This window comes from Zootoca vivipara, chromosome 5 (assembly GCF_965207765.1).
Source record: "Zootoca vivipara chromosome 5, rZooViv2.hap1.1, whole genome shotgun sequence".
In the NCBI taxonomy this organism is placed as follows: Eukaryota; Metazoa; Chordata; class Lepidosauria; order Squamata; family Lacertidae; genus Zootoca; species Zootoca vivipara.
This window is the reverse complement of record NC_142588.1, coordinates 21,409,123-21,424,172: the sequence shown is the minus strand read 5'-3', so window position 1 is coordinate 21,424,172 and position 15,050 is coordinate 21,409,123. Positions and strand designations below refer to the sequence as shown.

The 15,050-nt window shown below is 40.0% G+C and overlaps 1 long non-coding RNA gene across 1 annotated transcript; it reads left to right on the top strand.

The window, feature by feature from the left end:
- The first annotated feature begins 4,698 nt into the window (after positions 1-4,698).
- LOC148685605 (uncharacterized) lies at positions 4,699-9,115 on the top strand. Its single transcript, XR_015950159.1, has 3 exons — positions 4,699-5,110; positions 6,458-6,590; positions 7,308-9,115. It is a non-coding gene; the product is annotated as an uncharacterized LOC148685605 (long non-coding RNA).
- Positions 9,116-15,050: the final 5,935 nt, after the last annotated feature.

Sequence of the window (15,050 nt, the reverse complement as noted above, 5' to 3'; positions counted from 1 at the left end):
AGTTGAATGTTTTGACTCCCGAACATCGCAAATCCAGAAGTGATTGTTCCAGTTTGCGAATGTTCTTTGGAACCTGAACTGCAGGAGCTTCCTGCAGCCAATCGGAAGCTGCGCCTTGGTTCCTGAATGTTTTGGAAGTCAAACAGACTTCCGAAACAGGTTCCGTTCGACCTCCGAAGTATCACTGTACTAGCAGAAAGTATGCACGAAAATGTTTATATTAGTTTATATATGTCAGGCACGTCCAACTCCCAAGAGAATACAATCTACTCACAGTATAAAAATACCCATGGGGGGGGGAGCCAAAGTTGTTGAGCTTTTTTAATGTAGATCGCGATCGACCTGTTGGGCACGCCTGATATATGTGTTATGCTGAGGGAAACTGCTTGCAAACGTGTAGCTAATAGGCAAAGTTGCTAAGGGAAATGTGTGCATTAGAAGAATTGTGCAGTAAAATGTTGACAAATTATTATTATTTATATATTTTTATATTGCAAATTATGTGGACATGTGGCAAACTGATGCTTGGAAAACTAGAAAAGTGAGAAAAGCTGGAACAGGTTTGTCTTTCCTTTTTGTGGACCTAATTGAGTGCCTAGACAGAAGACCACTGGCAGTCCTATGTAGCTAACATGCTCTATGCTTTCTAAAAGGAAGAGAGGGTTAGAAAAACAAATGAATATTTGAGGTGTGCTGACATTAAGCATACCAGCGCCAAGCAAAACATCCTGTACTAGTAGCACAGACATATCGCCTACCTCTGCAATGTGACATGGGGGAATCAATAGCTGATCTTGAGGTGATACAGTAAATATGAGTGATATGATTGTGCAACAAACCTCTGTAGTACACTGCCTAGTTTACCATATTCCATCATATACTTCCTATTTTGCACTACACTGAAACTCCCGTGTGAACTTCTGCAAAGATCCAATATCTCATATTCTAGAAGACAAATAATTAAGGAACTACTGGCAGATGGCAGGTTTTTAGTAGTTACTAGGCAACAGGGATCAAGCTATACAAATCCAGAGAAAGTGTCATATTTTCACTTCACATAATACCACAGCATTCCCATTTGCAACACGCATTTAAAACTCCATTGTTTTTTCTCAAGATTCCACACAGCCTCACCTATCAGATTTCATCCAGAAGTTTGTTTCCCTGGGTTTTGGAAAGTTTGATCAGAATTGAATTTGCACTGTTGCAGGAAAGCATTTAGAAATGCTGTACCGTATACTGAGGTGGTCCATTCCTGTATCAATGTATCAACTTGAATATTGTACTGTACGAAAACAGTATATCAAGGGATCCAAGTCACAGTCTAAAGATGGCATGACGCAAGTCAAGCTTTGTTATGTAACATGTCTTCATGCCACAAGTAGTTGTATATATTAAATAAACCCATACTGCTCCTAAACAAAGCTTGGCATGTATGATGCTTGAAGAATAATCTATCAGAGGAAAATGAAGAAATACAATTTGATGACCAATGGGACTGTGTGCTTCCTTGAAATATAAAATCTTCCAATATTTATCTAACTGATCTAACCACATATTAACTCAAAATGGAGATGTCTTTGATGCACAGAGAGCCGTATCATCCTTCAACCTGCCTAACATTTTACAAACATCCACAGCACAATCCTATAATATGTGTCTACTCAGATGTAACTTTTTTACTCCCAGGTTAGTTGGCACGGAACGGAAACCTTACAAAGAAATGTCATGATACCCCTGCTCCTCTCAAACATCTTTAAGATAAAGACATGTTTTATACTTTCTATCCACCTTAATTTTTTACTCTTCTTGTCTGCCTCTTTCATCAGCCATTTCTTACATCACCAATGACTGATTTTTTTCCCTATAGAAATGGGAATTAATTCAATAGAGTGGATTTGCATGATTATTCTACATAGAAAAATAATCTAGTCTCCAAACATTTCTGTAGCAATCAGTAGGGACTAGGGCCACAATCTTATGCCTCATTTCCAAAGAACACATTGAATTCAGTTGGATTCGCTTCTGAATATAAAGCATTCAAAGGATTGGATTTATATGCCCCACTGAAATTAATGGAACAGAAGTGAATCAGAACTGGAACATGTTCTACTATTTCAGTGAGGCATTCTCATATCTATTTTTTGCAAAATTGGATCCAGTGCCTAACTTGAAATGGTGGATTTCATATTTCCCTTCACTTTAAATTGGGACAGGGCCACAATGCCTACAAAACTGGTTTTAATTCACAAACTTGTCATTTAAATGCATCTTTGCATTTCCTAATAATGGATCCATGTTGGTTCTAAAAGGTTCTCTGCCCCTCCACCCCACTCTTAATTATGCAGAAGCTTTGCCACACAGCAGAACAAAAGCATAATGTTCGCAAAATTAGGCACTTTGTAATCTGTGTTTACTATATATAAAACACGTTTCTCTCAGCTCTGAATACTCTCTTCATCTGCTTATTCAATAGTTCCTTCACAATGCGGCAAAAGCACATGTACATGCAGTTCTTTCCCCCCAAATGAAGTATTTGTGCAGATCTTTTTTTAAAAAAATGCAGTTTATATTTTTAGCAGAATTTAATGATTATAAGTTTGAGTTTTAATGTGAAATGTTCCCCCTGCCCACACTTAAAATAAGAATACAAGTTTTTTAAATGAAATAAATACATAAAATAAACCAAAACAATTGTCAGTTGCTTGTACAAGGTCACCACACCACAAACGAAATTAAAAAAAATAAAATAAGGGTGTATGTTAGCTATTTTAGTTAGAACAAAACAAAAACAGATCATCTTTATCAGATGGTCTCAGACAGGCTTCCAGGGACAGCAGTAGGGTATCCACTACTGCTGCTACAAACAGACTTCTTTGAGCCCAATGTGGCCTTAAGAATATATGTGGCCTTAAGAATAATTGTTGTGCCCCTTTCTGTTGTGATTTGTTCACCACGCTCCCCAACAACAGCAACCAGGTTTTCTGCAGTGTGCGAAACTGAGAGCCCCCTTTTCAGATACGTTTGCAAAATATCAGTGCTCTAGAAATTAGATGCCATGAGTAATGCAAGACTTGTTTTTATTCAGGAAACAGCAGAAGGTGCCAAGGGGGCTTTTCACACCCAGTTCATCTTCCTATACCATAGTGCATCTTAAATCAGATTAATAAAATGCCTAATTAAGTGCTGATTGTTAAGAAACATCACCTCTTCAGCGGCAGCCATATCTTTTTCTCTCCCATCTACCATGGAGAAGAACCTGCAGATAAGGCGCTCAAATCTCCTTATGAGAGCAGGTCCATGATAGTGTGCATGTGATTTTTATTCCCAGCTCCACTTCACTATTTGCTTTCCACCTTCCAGCCCAGGAGTGCTTTGGTCCTGATGAGGACATCTGTCTTGTTTCCATGCCTAACTTTCAGAGTGAGCTTTGGGATTCTACCATTGGCTGGCTTTGGCATCTGTTTGGCATGTATCTCACACACACCCAGCCCTGTGCCCAGATCTTTCCTAAGCTTGAACTTGCTTTTGGTAAGGTCCCTTTCACGCATGGGCACAGTTATGTACCTCAACTAAAAGTGAATGGTGCAACCATGTAGGCAGAGCCAATCATCTGCCTCTTTCTCACCCATCAGTCACAATGATTGGTTGCATCAATCATAAGAGGGAAGCAGTTCCCCTGCTCTGCTTTTGGGCAGCCTGTGAAGATGCTAATTTGCCTTACAGACTGTATTCCTGATCCGGATTGGGGAAACTCTGTATCAGCTGTTCACATCGAAAGAAAACCTCCCTTTTGTGCTAATGGAAGCTTTTCTTCCAGCATGGAGGAGAGGCACAACTCAGGTCAGGGCCTCAGAGAGGTAAAAAGGTTAAAGTCTCCTGGGTTCTGATTTGGATTACTCCCTCTCTGTGCCTTCTACTCACTTTTTTTAAAGCCACAAGCTAAAATGGCTCATTATTACATGAACGACATCTCATTTAGTTTGGACCTCAGGTCAGAAGTTTCTGCTCTCCAAACACTTCAGCATGGCAACAGAGATCAAACCTGAAGTTTCACACCAGAAATAAATTCTTCATGTGGACTGTACCTATGACACAGAGGAAATGCTAATCCTATCATGTGAGGAATAGGTTGCAATGCTATCCAGTCCAGAAAGGAGAAGTAAGGGAAATGCTGTAAAGAAATAAATTACACATGTGGCAATACGGAAAATTAATTTTTAAAGCAAGCAACACAGAGACTTGAAAAGAAGCAGATCACAGAGGACTGGTTTAGGAACTCTTGTTGTGTACTGCCTTGCATACAGTATATGAACCCTGCCAATCAGTGTCAACAGTTTATTAATATTTTACTGAAAAATTGTGAGATGAATCAAACTTCAGCTGTCTTGATAAGGTGTTGCTAAGCAACTTGCAGTCTGGCTGAAAATTAGTTTTCACAGCAACCTTTCACTCAAAGAAAAGCAAGAAAGAAAGAAAAAAGTGTGTCCATTCAAAACGTTTTCCCCATTGGTTACACAAAAAACCCAAAGTACCATACCAAAACATGTCTTTGGTCTATTTTCTTCAGCGGAAAGAGAGGATACAGAACATTCAAAGAAATGGAGACTCAGGGGATGTTTCTGAAATGATTCATTGCACTTACCATAATCGCTGTCATAGAACACTATAAATTTCTGCCATCGCAATTCGGTGACTAGCTTCAGCATAACATCATTGAGGCGAACAGGCGGCCTGGCTGCTAGCGTGTATTCATCCTCCTCAAGGCTAGGATTTAGGTGGCAAGCTGTCCGTGGGGACCCTCCTGTGTTGCGCTGTACGAAGAGGTGGGGGATGTGCATGGCATCTGTCAAAGACTGCAGGGCATTGGCAGAAGCACATCCGGTGGAGGTGACTAAAGCTAATATCCCCAGGGTCATCAGGTCACAGGCTGAGGAGAAAAAGAAACAGGCACATGAAAATCTACAAAGCTGTGGCCAAGTCACATCTACTGAAAAAGTGAACCTGCTGAGGCACAGAGGTTTTTCAGCCAGAATTCATGGGAACTTAGTTTCATCACTTCTCAGGTGGACACCATCGCCATTATAAAAGAACAAGGAAGGTATTCATGGTGAGTCCTGACATCTTTTTTTCCTAGAAAAATAGCACTGCATAGAGGGCACATGCTGCTTTTCAGAAGTGAAATTAATATTAGCAAATACTAGACATCTGACCGTTTTTCTCTTCACCAACTTTGAATGTGATATTTTGACTGCACTATTTAGTTTTACATTCTGAATATATACATTCAGCCTCCGAAATCAGGTGCTTTAGGTTTGTTTAAATGTTTTGTCAAGTATCACACATGAAATCTGATTTCCTATCAGCTGTCAGTCGACAGCTGCATATAAACCATCAAATGCTGTCAGATACTAAATACAACTGCTTTGTAGCCATGTTATTATCACTTATAAAATGCCATTACATATCATTTATTAAATACTACCATGACATCAACTATTAGCAAATATCATATAATGAAATCAGCTATCAAGGAATATCATATACAAATCTAAAAATATTCAATAACCAACCAGCAAATTTGCAGATAAAATTTGGCATCAACCGCCTTAAGAGTATTTTTTTTGAAGCAAATTCATTTACTTGTAAGGTTCTGTTGCTAAACTTAAGCTAGTCTACTCAGCAGACTTTAAAAGACCTATACAATTTGTTTTCAGAACTTTGTATGAAACAACAGTGGCTGATCTAGGGTGGGCTGGATTTACCAGCAAGCAAACTAGGAATGTGCCCAAGTTGCAAGAGGTCTCAAAATATCTAGAGAATAAATGGTTGTATCCAACATAGGGCCGTATTTACCCGGGGTGCAAGGGGTGCGGGGCACATGGGCGCTAAATTCTGGGGGGCCCCAAATGTATACCTACTGTATACCAGTCCTTCTCGATCAGTGGCAGTGAAAAGCAATGGAGCAAAATCCCCCCTCCACTCCTCTGTTACTCCTTAGGGCTAAATATTCCCAATGAGTCAGAAAAAAAACTAGTTTTTTCCCCGCTGCATTGTTTTTACAGGTGAGCAGTTCCCTCTTCCCCCCCCCCCAAAAAAAAAGCTCAACAACTTTTAACAATCATACCCCAGGATTAAAAAGCCTGTGCTGGGCTTTGCATTCCTTTTAAAAGGAATGTCCTCCAAACATGTCTAGAATGTAGCATGGAGAACTGAATCTTGAGCATTAAACAACAACACCATGTATGACACTTAAAAAGATGGAAAAGAAGAACACTTTTGAAGGCCTAAGATTGACTGTTGAACAAATTCTGAACATTTTGGTAGCTTGTTAAAATGAATCGGTTATTACTTCCTTCAGAACAAAGGCAGCATGAATGTGTAGAGTTTTTTTGTTCTTAATGCAAAAAGAATCATGTATTTTCAGTTTCGATCTCCCCCCTTTTTTAGATTTCAGAGAAAGATCAAAAAGGTTCTACTAAAGAAGAGTATGTATGCCCTGAATGACGATGCTTCAGTACTGCCCAAAAAATATTGGTCAAGGTGTGATAAATCACTTCACAATTTCTCTTTTACAGATGGAAAACAAGGTTAGTTTTATTTACTTATCAAATTGAAATAATATAATGTTTATTTTGAGGAAAATGTTTCCAAATAGATAGTTCACACTTTATCATTACATCTTTCTTCAGATTTTGAATGCAATGTCCTGGCTATGGCTAAGTGGCCCCCCCCCATAACTGTGAGGAGTACCTTATTCCGGAGGGAGCCAATATAGTACCATCCAGATGACTGGGACTAAAAGTCCTGTGTCAGCCAGCTTAGTCAATGGTTTGATTGATGGGAGTTGTAGTCCAGCAAGATCTTGAAAACACCACGTCGGCTACCCTGCCTTACTGATATATGGTACCAAATTTATTACTAAGACTGACCATCCGTGAGGTCAGTTTGTGTGGGAAAATGTTTCTCAAGCCCACAGAATATTCTCTGGGAAACAGAACATGAAGAAGTTGGGCATCTCTGTTCTGAAATGTTAGAATTGTATTGAATACTTTGGAAACAACTCTGAGGGAATAGGAGTAAATGACCTGATATCCCAAACAAGTGAACCTTAGGTGAAGAGCTTTAAGGTCTGATGCATAATTGTGGCACCAATTTGCTAGAAAACTTGCCTATATTCAACAAAACATTTATTGTTCTGAAGTTCTAGGATGTCTGAGACCACATATTTGGGGCCACCTGATAACTATGGAATCATATTATGATCTTGGATTTTGATTGTTTTTCCTTTCTTTTCCATTGTTCAGTTCTTGCATCCAGCCCCAGCGCCAACACTCCCCCTCTGGCTATTGGACCAATGGGACAGTTTACTACTGTCGAAGCACAATTACGTCCCACCTTAGAAAGAGCAAGAATTGAAAAGGAAAAGCATGGAGAGCCACCAGTTTCCCAAAAGAATCCACTGAGCGCCACTGAACAACCCATGCTCCAGATTCAGCCCATTAGCAATTAAATAAATAAAATTACATTTAACAAAGCTACATAAGAGTATTTCAAAAACAAAAATGGGAAAAAAGAAGATATTGAGATTAGGTCAATAGTAGATGAGGAAAACCCAATGGCTCCTTTCGGAAGGTTAGATCACAGTAAAGCTGTGCAGTACAGGGAGAGATGGCCTGCTTGCAAAATAATTTCCTTCTTGACCCTTCCCATGAATTTATGCTGGCTGCATTATCTAAATTTACTCCTTGTTAATTATAGGGATATGATTTTCCTCTTCTTTGCCTCCAAAGGAGGTGACCTGATTTAGCTACACACACAAAAAAAAAACACTTTACTTTCAAATGGGAGGTCTAGGTTTGGGAACAGATTTGATTTCCCAGGCTCTCTGCCGGAGAAAGCTTAGCATGCCACACAGGTAATTTATTGAGTCTCAGTTGGAGAGGGAATATGGGAGGATAAAAGAGAAAAGTATAGCAAGGCTGAGACCAAAAAAGGAAGCGGGGGAACCCACAAATCACTAAGAGAGATCACCTGGCACTGGTGTCATCTCAGATTAACTGCAAAGGCAGACGCTGAAGGGTACCAAACCTTCCCCAAAGAACCATGTGAATTGCCAAGATATTGCTGTCCAAAGATTAAGTCAGGGCAAAAATAGGATGGAAGCAGGTGTAAGTTCAGCATAAGGTGTGAGGAATGGTTTTATGTTTTGGAGTTTGTTTGGTGCAAATCTGACAGATTTAGCCTTTGAATGCCTACTGAATCAAATTACTTCTCCATCCCTGGTGGAGGAAGTGGTAGAAGCTAACCAGACAGACATCGCTCACCTTCAAAACACCAACAGTACAGTATTGCTGATTTCCTAAGCCAGATGCAGAATATCAGTACGGTTTCTTTTTGTGGCCCAAATTTAAACTGCTTTTTGTTCCCTTCCTCTGCCACACACAAGTGCAGCCAGAACACTGATTCAAACTCTCGCCCTGACTGCTGGTTATGTCCAGAAGATTCCAATAGCTTATAGCCACCAGCCAAAGTCCATTAAGCAAGCAAGCTAGACAAAGCCCAGGAAGATGGTTTCTTCCTTGCTTGACAGAGCACAATAGCATCATCATAACAATATCAAGTAACTCTGGAAGGTGGCTGCTTTAAAGGGCTATTTTATTCCATCATATCTTCCTGCTCTCAAACAGTATAAAAAGAGAAGAGACAAATGCAAGATATAAGCAAAAGGAAATGCCCCATTTTTAGTTTTACCAAGGGCAGCTTCATTTGTGTGCCACATAGCACTTGGATTTGTGTTGTGTGAGAGAAAATAGTTAACCCCTTCCCTACAGCACAGTCACAATCAGGACCCCTTGGGCTACTATTTATTTAAAGTCTTAAAAACAAGCACAGATAAAGAAACTACATTTTTAACTTAATGCATAGCTTGGCCCTACCTTTATAGGACATGTTGTTTAAGGCTTAAGAACTTTCAAAAGGACACATGCAATAGGAAATTGTGAGATTAACAATGCTGTAGTTGCAATCCAGTTTGTGACTTCATATTATACTCATTTGGGATATAATGTTTCCTGAAAAACCCTAATAAAAGTGCTAATAATGAAAAGAAAAATGTCTAGAACACTCTGAAAATGCATGCCTTCTTCCAATTCAGTTTTGAAAACATCTGATAGCAGTTATTTGAAGCGTACTGAAAATTTTGCTCCCTCTTGAAATCCCTTCGCACCTCCCCTCCCTCTCATAGAAATGGCAACCCTGACTTTTTTGTTCTTGAAGCTAAAACTCCTAAAGCAGTTTAGCTAAGCAGCAAACAAACATAATAGGAAACGGAAGGGAAATTTGGCAACATTTGTAAGGATTCCATTTCACAGCGGCAGACACTTGGCACAAGACTCAACTGGCTGTGTGCTATTCTACCACAGCAAGTAAGGTTTGCAAGAGCTATACAAGGAATTCAAAAATCCTGGAACATTAACACGGCTTAGTGAAATATTCAGCCTTCCTAGGTTTGTAAAAAGTGTTTTAATCATCTGGGTAGTGGAGTGAAATAGATTAGAATTAATATTAAGACTCCTGTATCCTAACACAAAATAATGAGCATAGAGGTCAACTTAATACCATCAAATTGTAGTGTTTCAGAGAGAGAGAGAGAGATCAATTAGTTAGAACATGGTGCTGATAATGCCAAGGTTGCAAGTTCGATCCTTGTATGGGACAACTGCGTATTCCTGCATTGCAGAGGGACGGACTACATGATCCTCAGGGTCTCTTCCAACTCTACAATTCTATGATTCTATGAAAACCTTAAGGATAGATAGACAGATAACCCTTACATGTAGAAGGGCCCAGTGTCATATTCTTTCCCTCTCTGATTAAAATATGCACATATACAGTGCAAATGTCATTTCATCTGGGTACGTTAAAATAGCTTAGCCTCATTACTAAGGTAGTTTTCACAAAAACAGAACAAAACTTCAGATCATGCAAGCTTCCCCATCCAGGGTGGAAACACCTGATATTTCTAGTCTAAAAGTGTGCACTGGAAGTTGGCATTTCACTGCTGATAAAAAAAGGCTTCAGACCACACACACCCAGACATTTGCATGATTGTGGAGCCCTGGCTTCTGTTGATGCTTTGTTCCAAGCAGACTGGCTGAAGACTTTTGCATCATAAAGGTTATCTTCATAAACCAGAAATAGACCAGGAAATGTATTTTTCTTTGCCTTTGCAAATGAAAGTTTCCATTCCAGAAAAGTTGTATGGATAAAAACTAAATCACTGGAACCTATGCCTTCTCTAGTTTATGTTGGCTATGATAAAAAGTGTAGCTGTAATACAGAGCATAATTATATTTTTTCATGTCTGTATCCGATGCACACATCCCTGGGAGTAAGCCCTGTTGGACACAGTAGGTCCTATGCTTCAGTGAACATGCATAAGATTATTTTTCTTGCTTTTAAGTATAAATAATATTTACTTGGAAACACATCCCACTGAAATTAATGGGCCTTAATTAATAGGGTGGCCGCCTATGTATTCCCTCAAAAAAGAGGAAACCCATCACAAAAAATATGGCACACATTTGCATAATATTTACATATGCAAATTTGGAAATCATTACTATAATTTAAATAGGAGTCGAATACATTCCACCATAGCAGGGGAGAATGACCAAGGGATCTGTAGGGGTGTTCAGGTACTAATTGTTGAAGACAAAAAGTCCTCTATTTGAAGGATCTTCTGGTTCATACCTGGTTGAAAGATTAAGAACTATAAGGAGAGGTCAGGGACCTTGTAGTTGCCCTTGAACAGTTAGTACCTGGACACACCTGTGAGCAGGCACACAGACCAAAGCCCCTGCCCACTTCTTATAGGTCTTAATCTTTAAACCAGACTTGGACCAGAGAACACTTCAAATAGAGGACTCTCCTCTATAAAGTAGGATATTTGCTCACCTTACTTTCAAGTGAACATGGCTAGGATCAGGTTGCAGGTTTCTTTGGAATCATTAAGGGGGTTGTTCTCCATGCTTGGGTTTAGGCTTTTGCCTTCAATCTTCTAAATGATGCAGGCAAATATTCAACCAACCCATTCCAGTGAACTAAAGCAGTTTACACATACCCTAAAAAATATCCAAGTATAAACATATGCAGCCCAATGACATCCTCCACTGAAAACTAAGGCTTCCTACCATGGGAAACATACCATACCCCTTAATTTCCCTGGGCTCTGATTGCTGACAGAATGGCATCCAGGAATTGGCATTAAAAATGATGTGTGTTCAAACATCCTTTTTTATTACACAACATGGGGCTGCACCTCTGTTTGCGGTACTCACCAACCTCCTTGCATTCCCCCACCCACATTATGCCTCTCCTCTTCCCACCCCATGAAATTACTAAGCTCATTTTCACCTTCCCAACCACTTTTGCTCATGCAAATCCAGGACTGTGATGCTGCACTACAGATCCTCCAATGGGGGCTCCATGATGACAGCTTTACATTTGTATGTTCATCAGTAGATAAGATTCTTATAAGCTTCCTTTAAAAATACAAAACAATGCTTGACAGCCCCGTTGCTATGAATGACTCAAGTGTTCACTGGAGCTGCTGTTTTGATTGGTTTTCTAAGCTGAGCCCATTAAAGTAATGGTGATTTCTTTAAGTGCCCTGATTAGCCAAGAGATCAAAATGCATCAAGTCAAAAGGCCAACCAGTTGTATGTTTAATTAAGGCTTAAGAACTTTCAAAAGGACACATCCATAGCAATTCCCTCTCTTTGCCTCAGCTAATGACCTGAATTGTTAAAAAGAAGAAAAAAGAGATGTATATGAGGCTGCTTGACAGGAGTGACAGAAAGGGAACAAGAGGATGCTACTGCATCTGAAAATCTCTGCCATGCCAACAAAGCGAGTGAATATGAAGTAAGATTGCATATTCATGTGGGGTAGGCTTAAATGGAAGGGGGGAAACTAAAGAAAGTGGTATAGAAGGATTCCTGGCCCTCACTCAATGACCTACTCTTTCATGGTGGTATCAAAGTGGTTAGGATCCTTCCACAATTGACAGAAATGTCATATTTCATACACATGTAGGCCAAGACACTCGGATAACTAAAAGAAAAACGTCGGCAAGTCATATCCAGCACATCTAGCACACAAAATGTACAATGCAAAGTCGACTACTGTCAGGAATACTGCCAGCACAATGGCTTAAAAATCCATCACATGAGACACGAAGGAGGGCTCCTCTTTTGCATACTTCAGTCAGTCATCTCGAAGTGGGGGATGCATGTGGAATTAAGGTGGTTGTCGGGAACGTAACCCTGACATATATGAGACAAGCTACATGTGAAAATGAAATGATGTGGCCATCCCTGCATACAGTTTAATATTCTAATAATCCCAAGAGGCTGGGGTGTGTGTGTTGGTGTGGTAGGAATGCATAATGAAACCGTACACAGTGACAGGCTATTTTGTGCCCCAGGAAAGCCTGATGACTTTCATGCCACTCCCAGCCCCGCCCTCCCCCCAAAATGGCAAACTTCGATTTTCATAAACAGATGTTTTATAGATATGATAAAAGTCATCAAAATAGAAAATAAAGGTAAATATTATCTCCTGCTGAACCCTGAAAGAAGCAATCTGAACAGTAAAGTTCGTCCATCAACCATGTGATAGTTTTTCCATTTAAATGGAGCAGCAGCATTCCAAGTAAGTAATGGGCCCCTGGGTCTAACCACCATTTTAGTTTCCCACAATGCCCCAAACAATACTAAGTTGGGATATTCTGAGAAATTAAGATGATGATGCTTGGAGTGCTGGTCGGGGGGTGGGGGTGGGGATCAAGCAGGTCAGATCAGGTATAAATCAGGCATAAGTGGTGCTGGGATCCTGGCATCTGCTGAAGGATGCCAGACTCAGAAGCAGGCCCTGAAACCACTTTTTAATGTATTTTGTTTTAGATTAGTCTTGTATATCTGAGAAATGTTTTGCTTTGTACCCTTTCAAAAGCTGAAATCAAACCTCTCACATTCTTTCTGGTATCTGCTTCTGGAACACAGATCACTGTTACTCAATATGACTCAGGAGTAAAACCGTGAAAGAAAGAGAGGATTTCTTTTTTTGTTTTTTGCTAACTATGACCCAAAAGCTGTGAAGCATCTCCTCATGGCAATTTTGTCACATAATTCTCCAGTGTGTCCTTATAGGTCAATCAAGGAAATGGCCGGACTGATTTAATGGCCCACAGAACAATTCAAAAGTATCATGTAAGCCCGCAAACATAACATTCCACAGACAGCTCAGCATGTCATTAGTGCTTCTTGGCTAAAGCAAATGATCTTTCTTAGTTTTAGGAAACAAGTATACAAACCCGGCAGAAAATGCATTATGCCTTCCCATATAGAAATGAACAAAGAGAATTTAACCTTAAAGTTGTTTCACACATGCATGGCCACCCATCATTTAAATGTCTGCAAAATCAAGTGTGAAGAATGGACCCTTGCCAACCTTACTACTGTACTACTAGAGACAGGTATTATATATTTGCCTCACATTCACCTCAGATGCAATGTCTTTCCACTCACTCAGCTGCGAGTCATTAAGAGTTGCTTCCAATAGCCGTGCTCATAACCTGATGATCATAACATTCAGAGATTATCTATCTGCCTATGTGAACGGGCTACCATTGATCAATTTTTGCACCATTTTCAACAGAGCCAAACTACACATTCTGCTGCCAGTCATCAAGTCTACACTAACCCAACATAAAGAAATTCAGCAATGTGCATGCATTGTGAGCAAGGCATTAGCACATGAGTTATCTATCCAACTTTGCACCCCTGCCAAAAAAAAAACAACCAACAACACCAACTATCTTGTTCATAGGTTCTCTTTCTTCCCAGTCAAGATACATTTCTATATACCTTGTAATGTCTTGTACGATCATAATCTCTCGAAAACAGGGACGGCCACTGCCACCAAATACACACAAGAAATATGGTGCTCTCCAGAAGTTGTTGGACTACAACTCCCATCATCCCTAGACTTTGGCCATGCTGGAAGGAGCTGATGAAAGCTGGGAGTCCCGTGACTAAGTCCAGCCACATTGGCTACCCTGAGCTGTTTACATGTGAGAGCTATATGGAGCCTCTGTCTTCAGAGGCATTGCACCTCTGAATCCTAAATGCTGGAGACATGCGATGCTGTCTGCGTGCGCTGCTAGTAAGTTTCCCAGATGCCTCTGGCAGCCAGATGTTGGAAACACTGTTCTTTTTGGGTTTTGTTTAATACAGGAGCTCAGTTCAGTCTCTCTCTGGGGACCCCAAAAGCACTTAAAACAGTCTGACCTGTCCTTGACATTGCAGATGTTCAGCCATGTCCTGCAAGTGTATTCCTCCAACGAGCTCAGGAGGACACTGTAGGCTTCCCCAAGAAGGAATGGGGCACACCTGCTGCTGTTTTGAAATGAGGCAATATGCAGCAAGCAAAGAAAATATGAAAATGGCAAATTCTGTCTCTAAATTAAAAGCAGAGGAAGGAAATCTAAATGGCTGTTCCACTGGTTTTTATACAGGCGAATAGAATAAGTAAGAATACTGTACTTAGTAGTAAACTAGGGAAAGAGAATAAGATTTGGAAAATGAGGCCTCAAGCTTTCATTTCATTTACTGGACTTTATTAATAAATAGCTGCCTTCCTATTCTGGCACTCTAAATTCTGAATGTGCTCTCTCACCAAAGAAGTACAGAGATGTGTTACAGGAGGCAGCAGTACAGTTCCCATACAACGTAGCGATGCCATCAAGTGGTCAACAAACGCACTGGTCGGTTTCCCCTCAAAATAATGCTAATATGTATTAAGCAAAGTCTATAATACTGACTAGAGAATTAGAAAGTATCATAGCTTAGAAGTATAGTGTTTGTTCTAAATTGTACTGAAGTACAATTTTTAAAAATCTGTTTCGTATTTGCCAGAACACCCAGAGGTGGAAGTAATTACCGGTACTCTGAGACAGGATTTGTGTCTCTACCTTATACAAATAG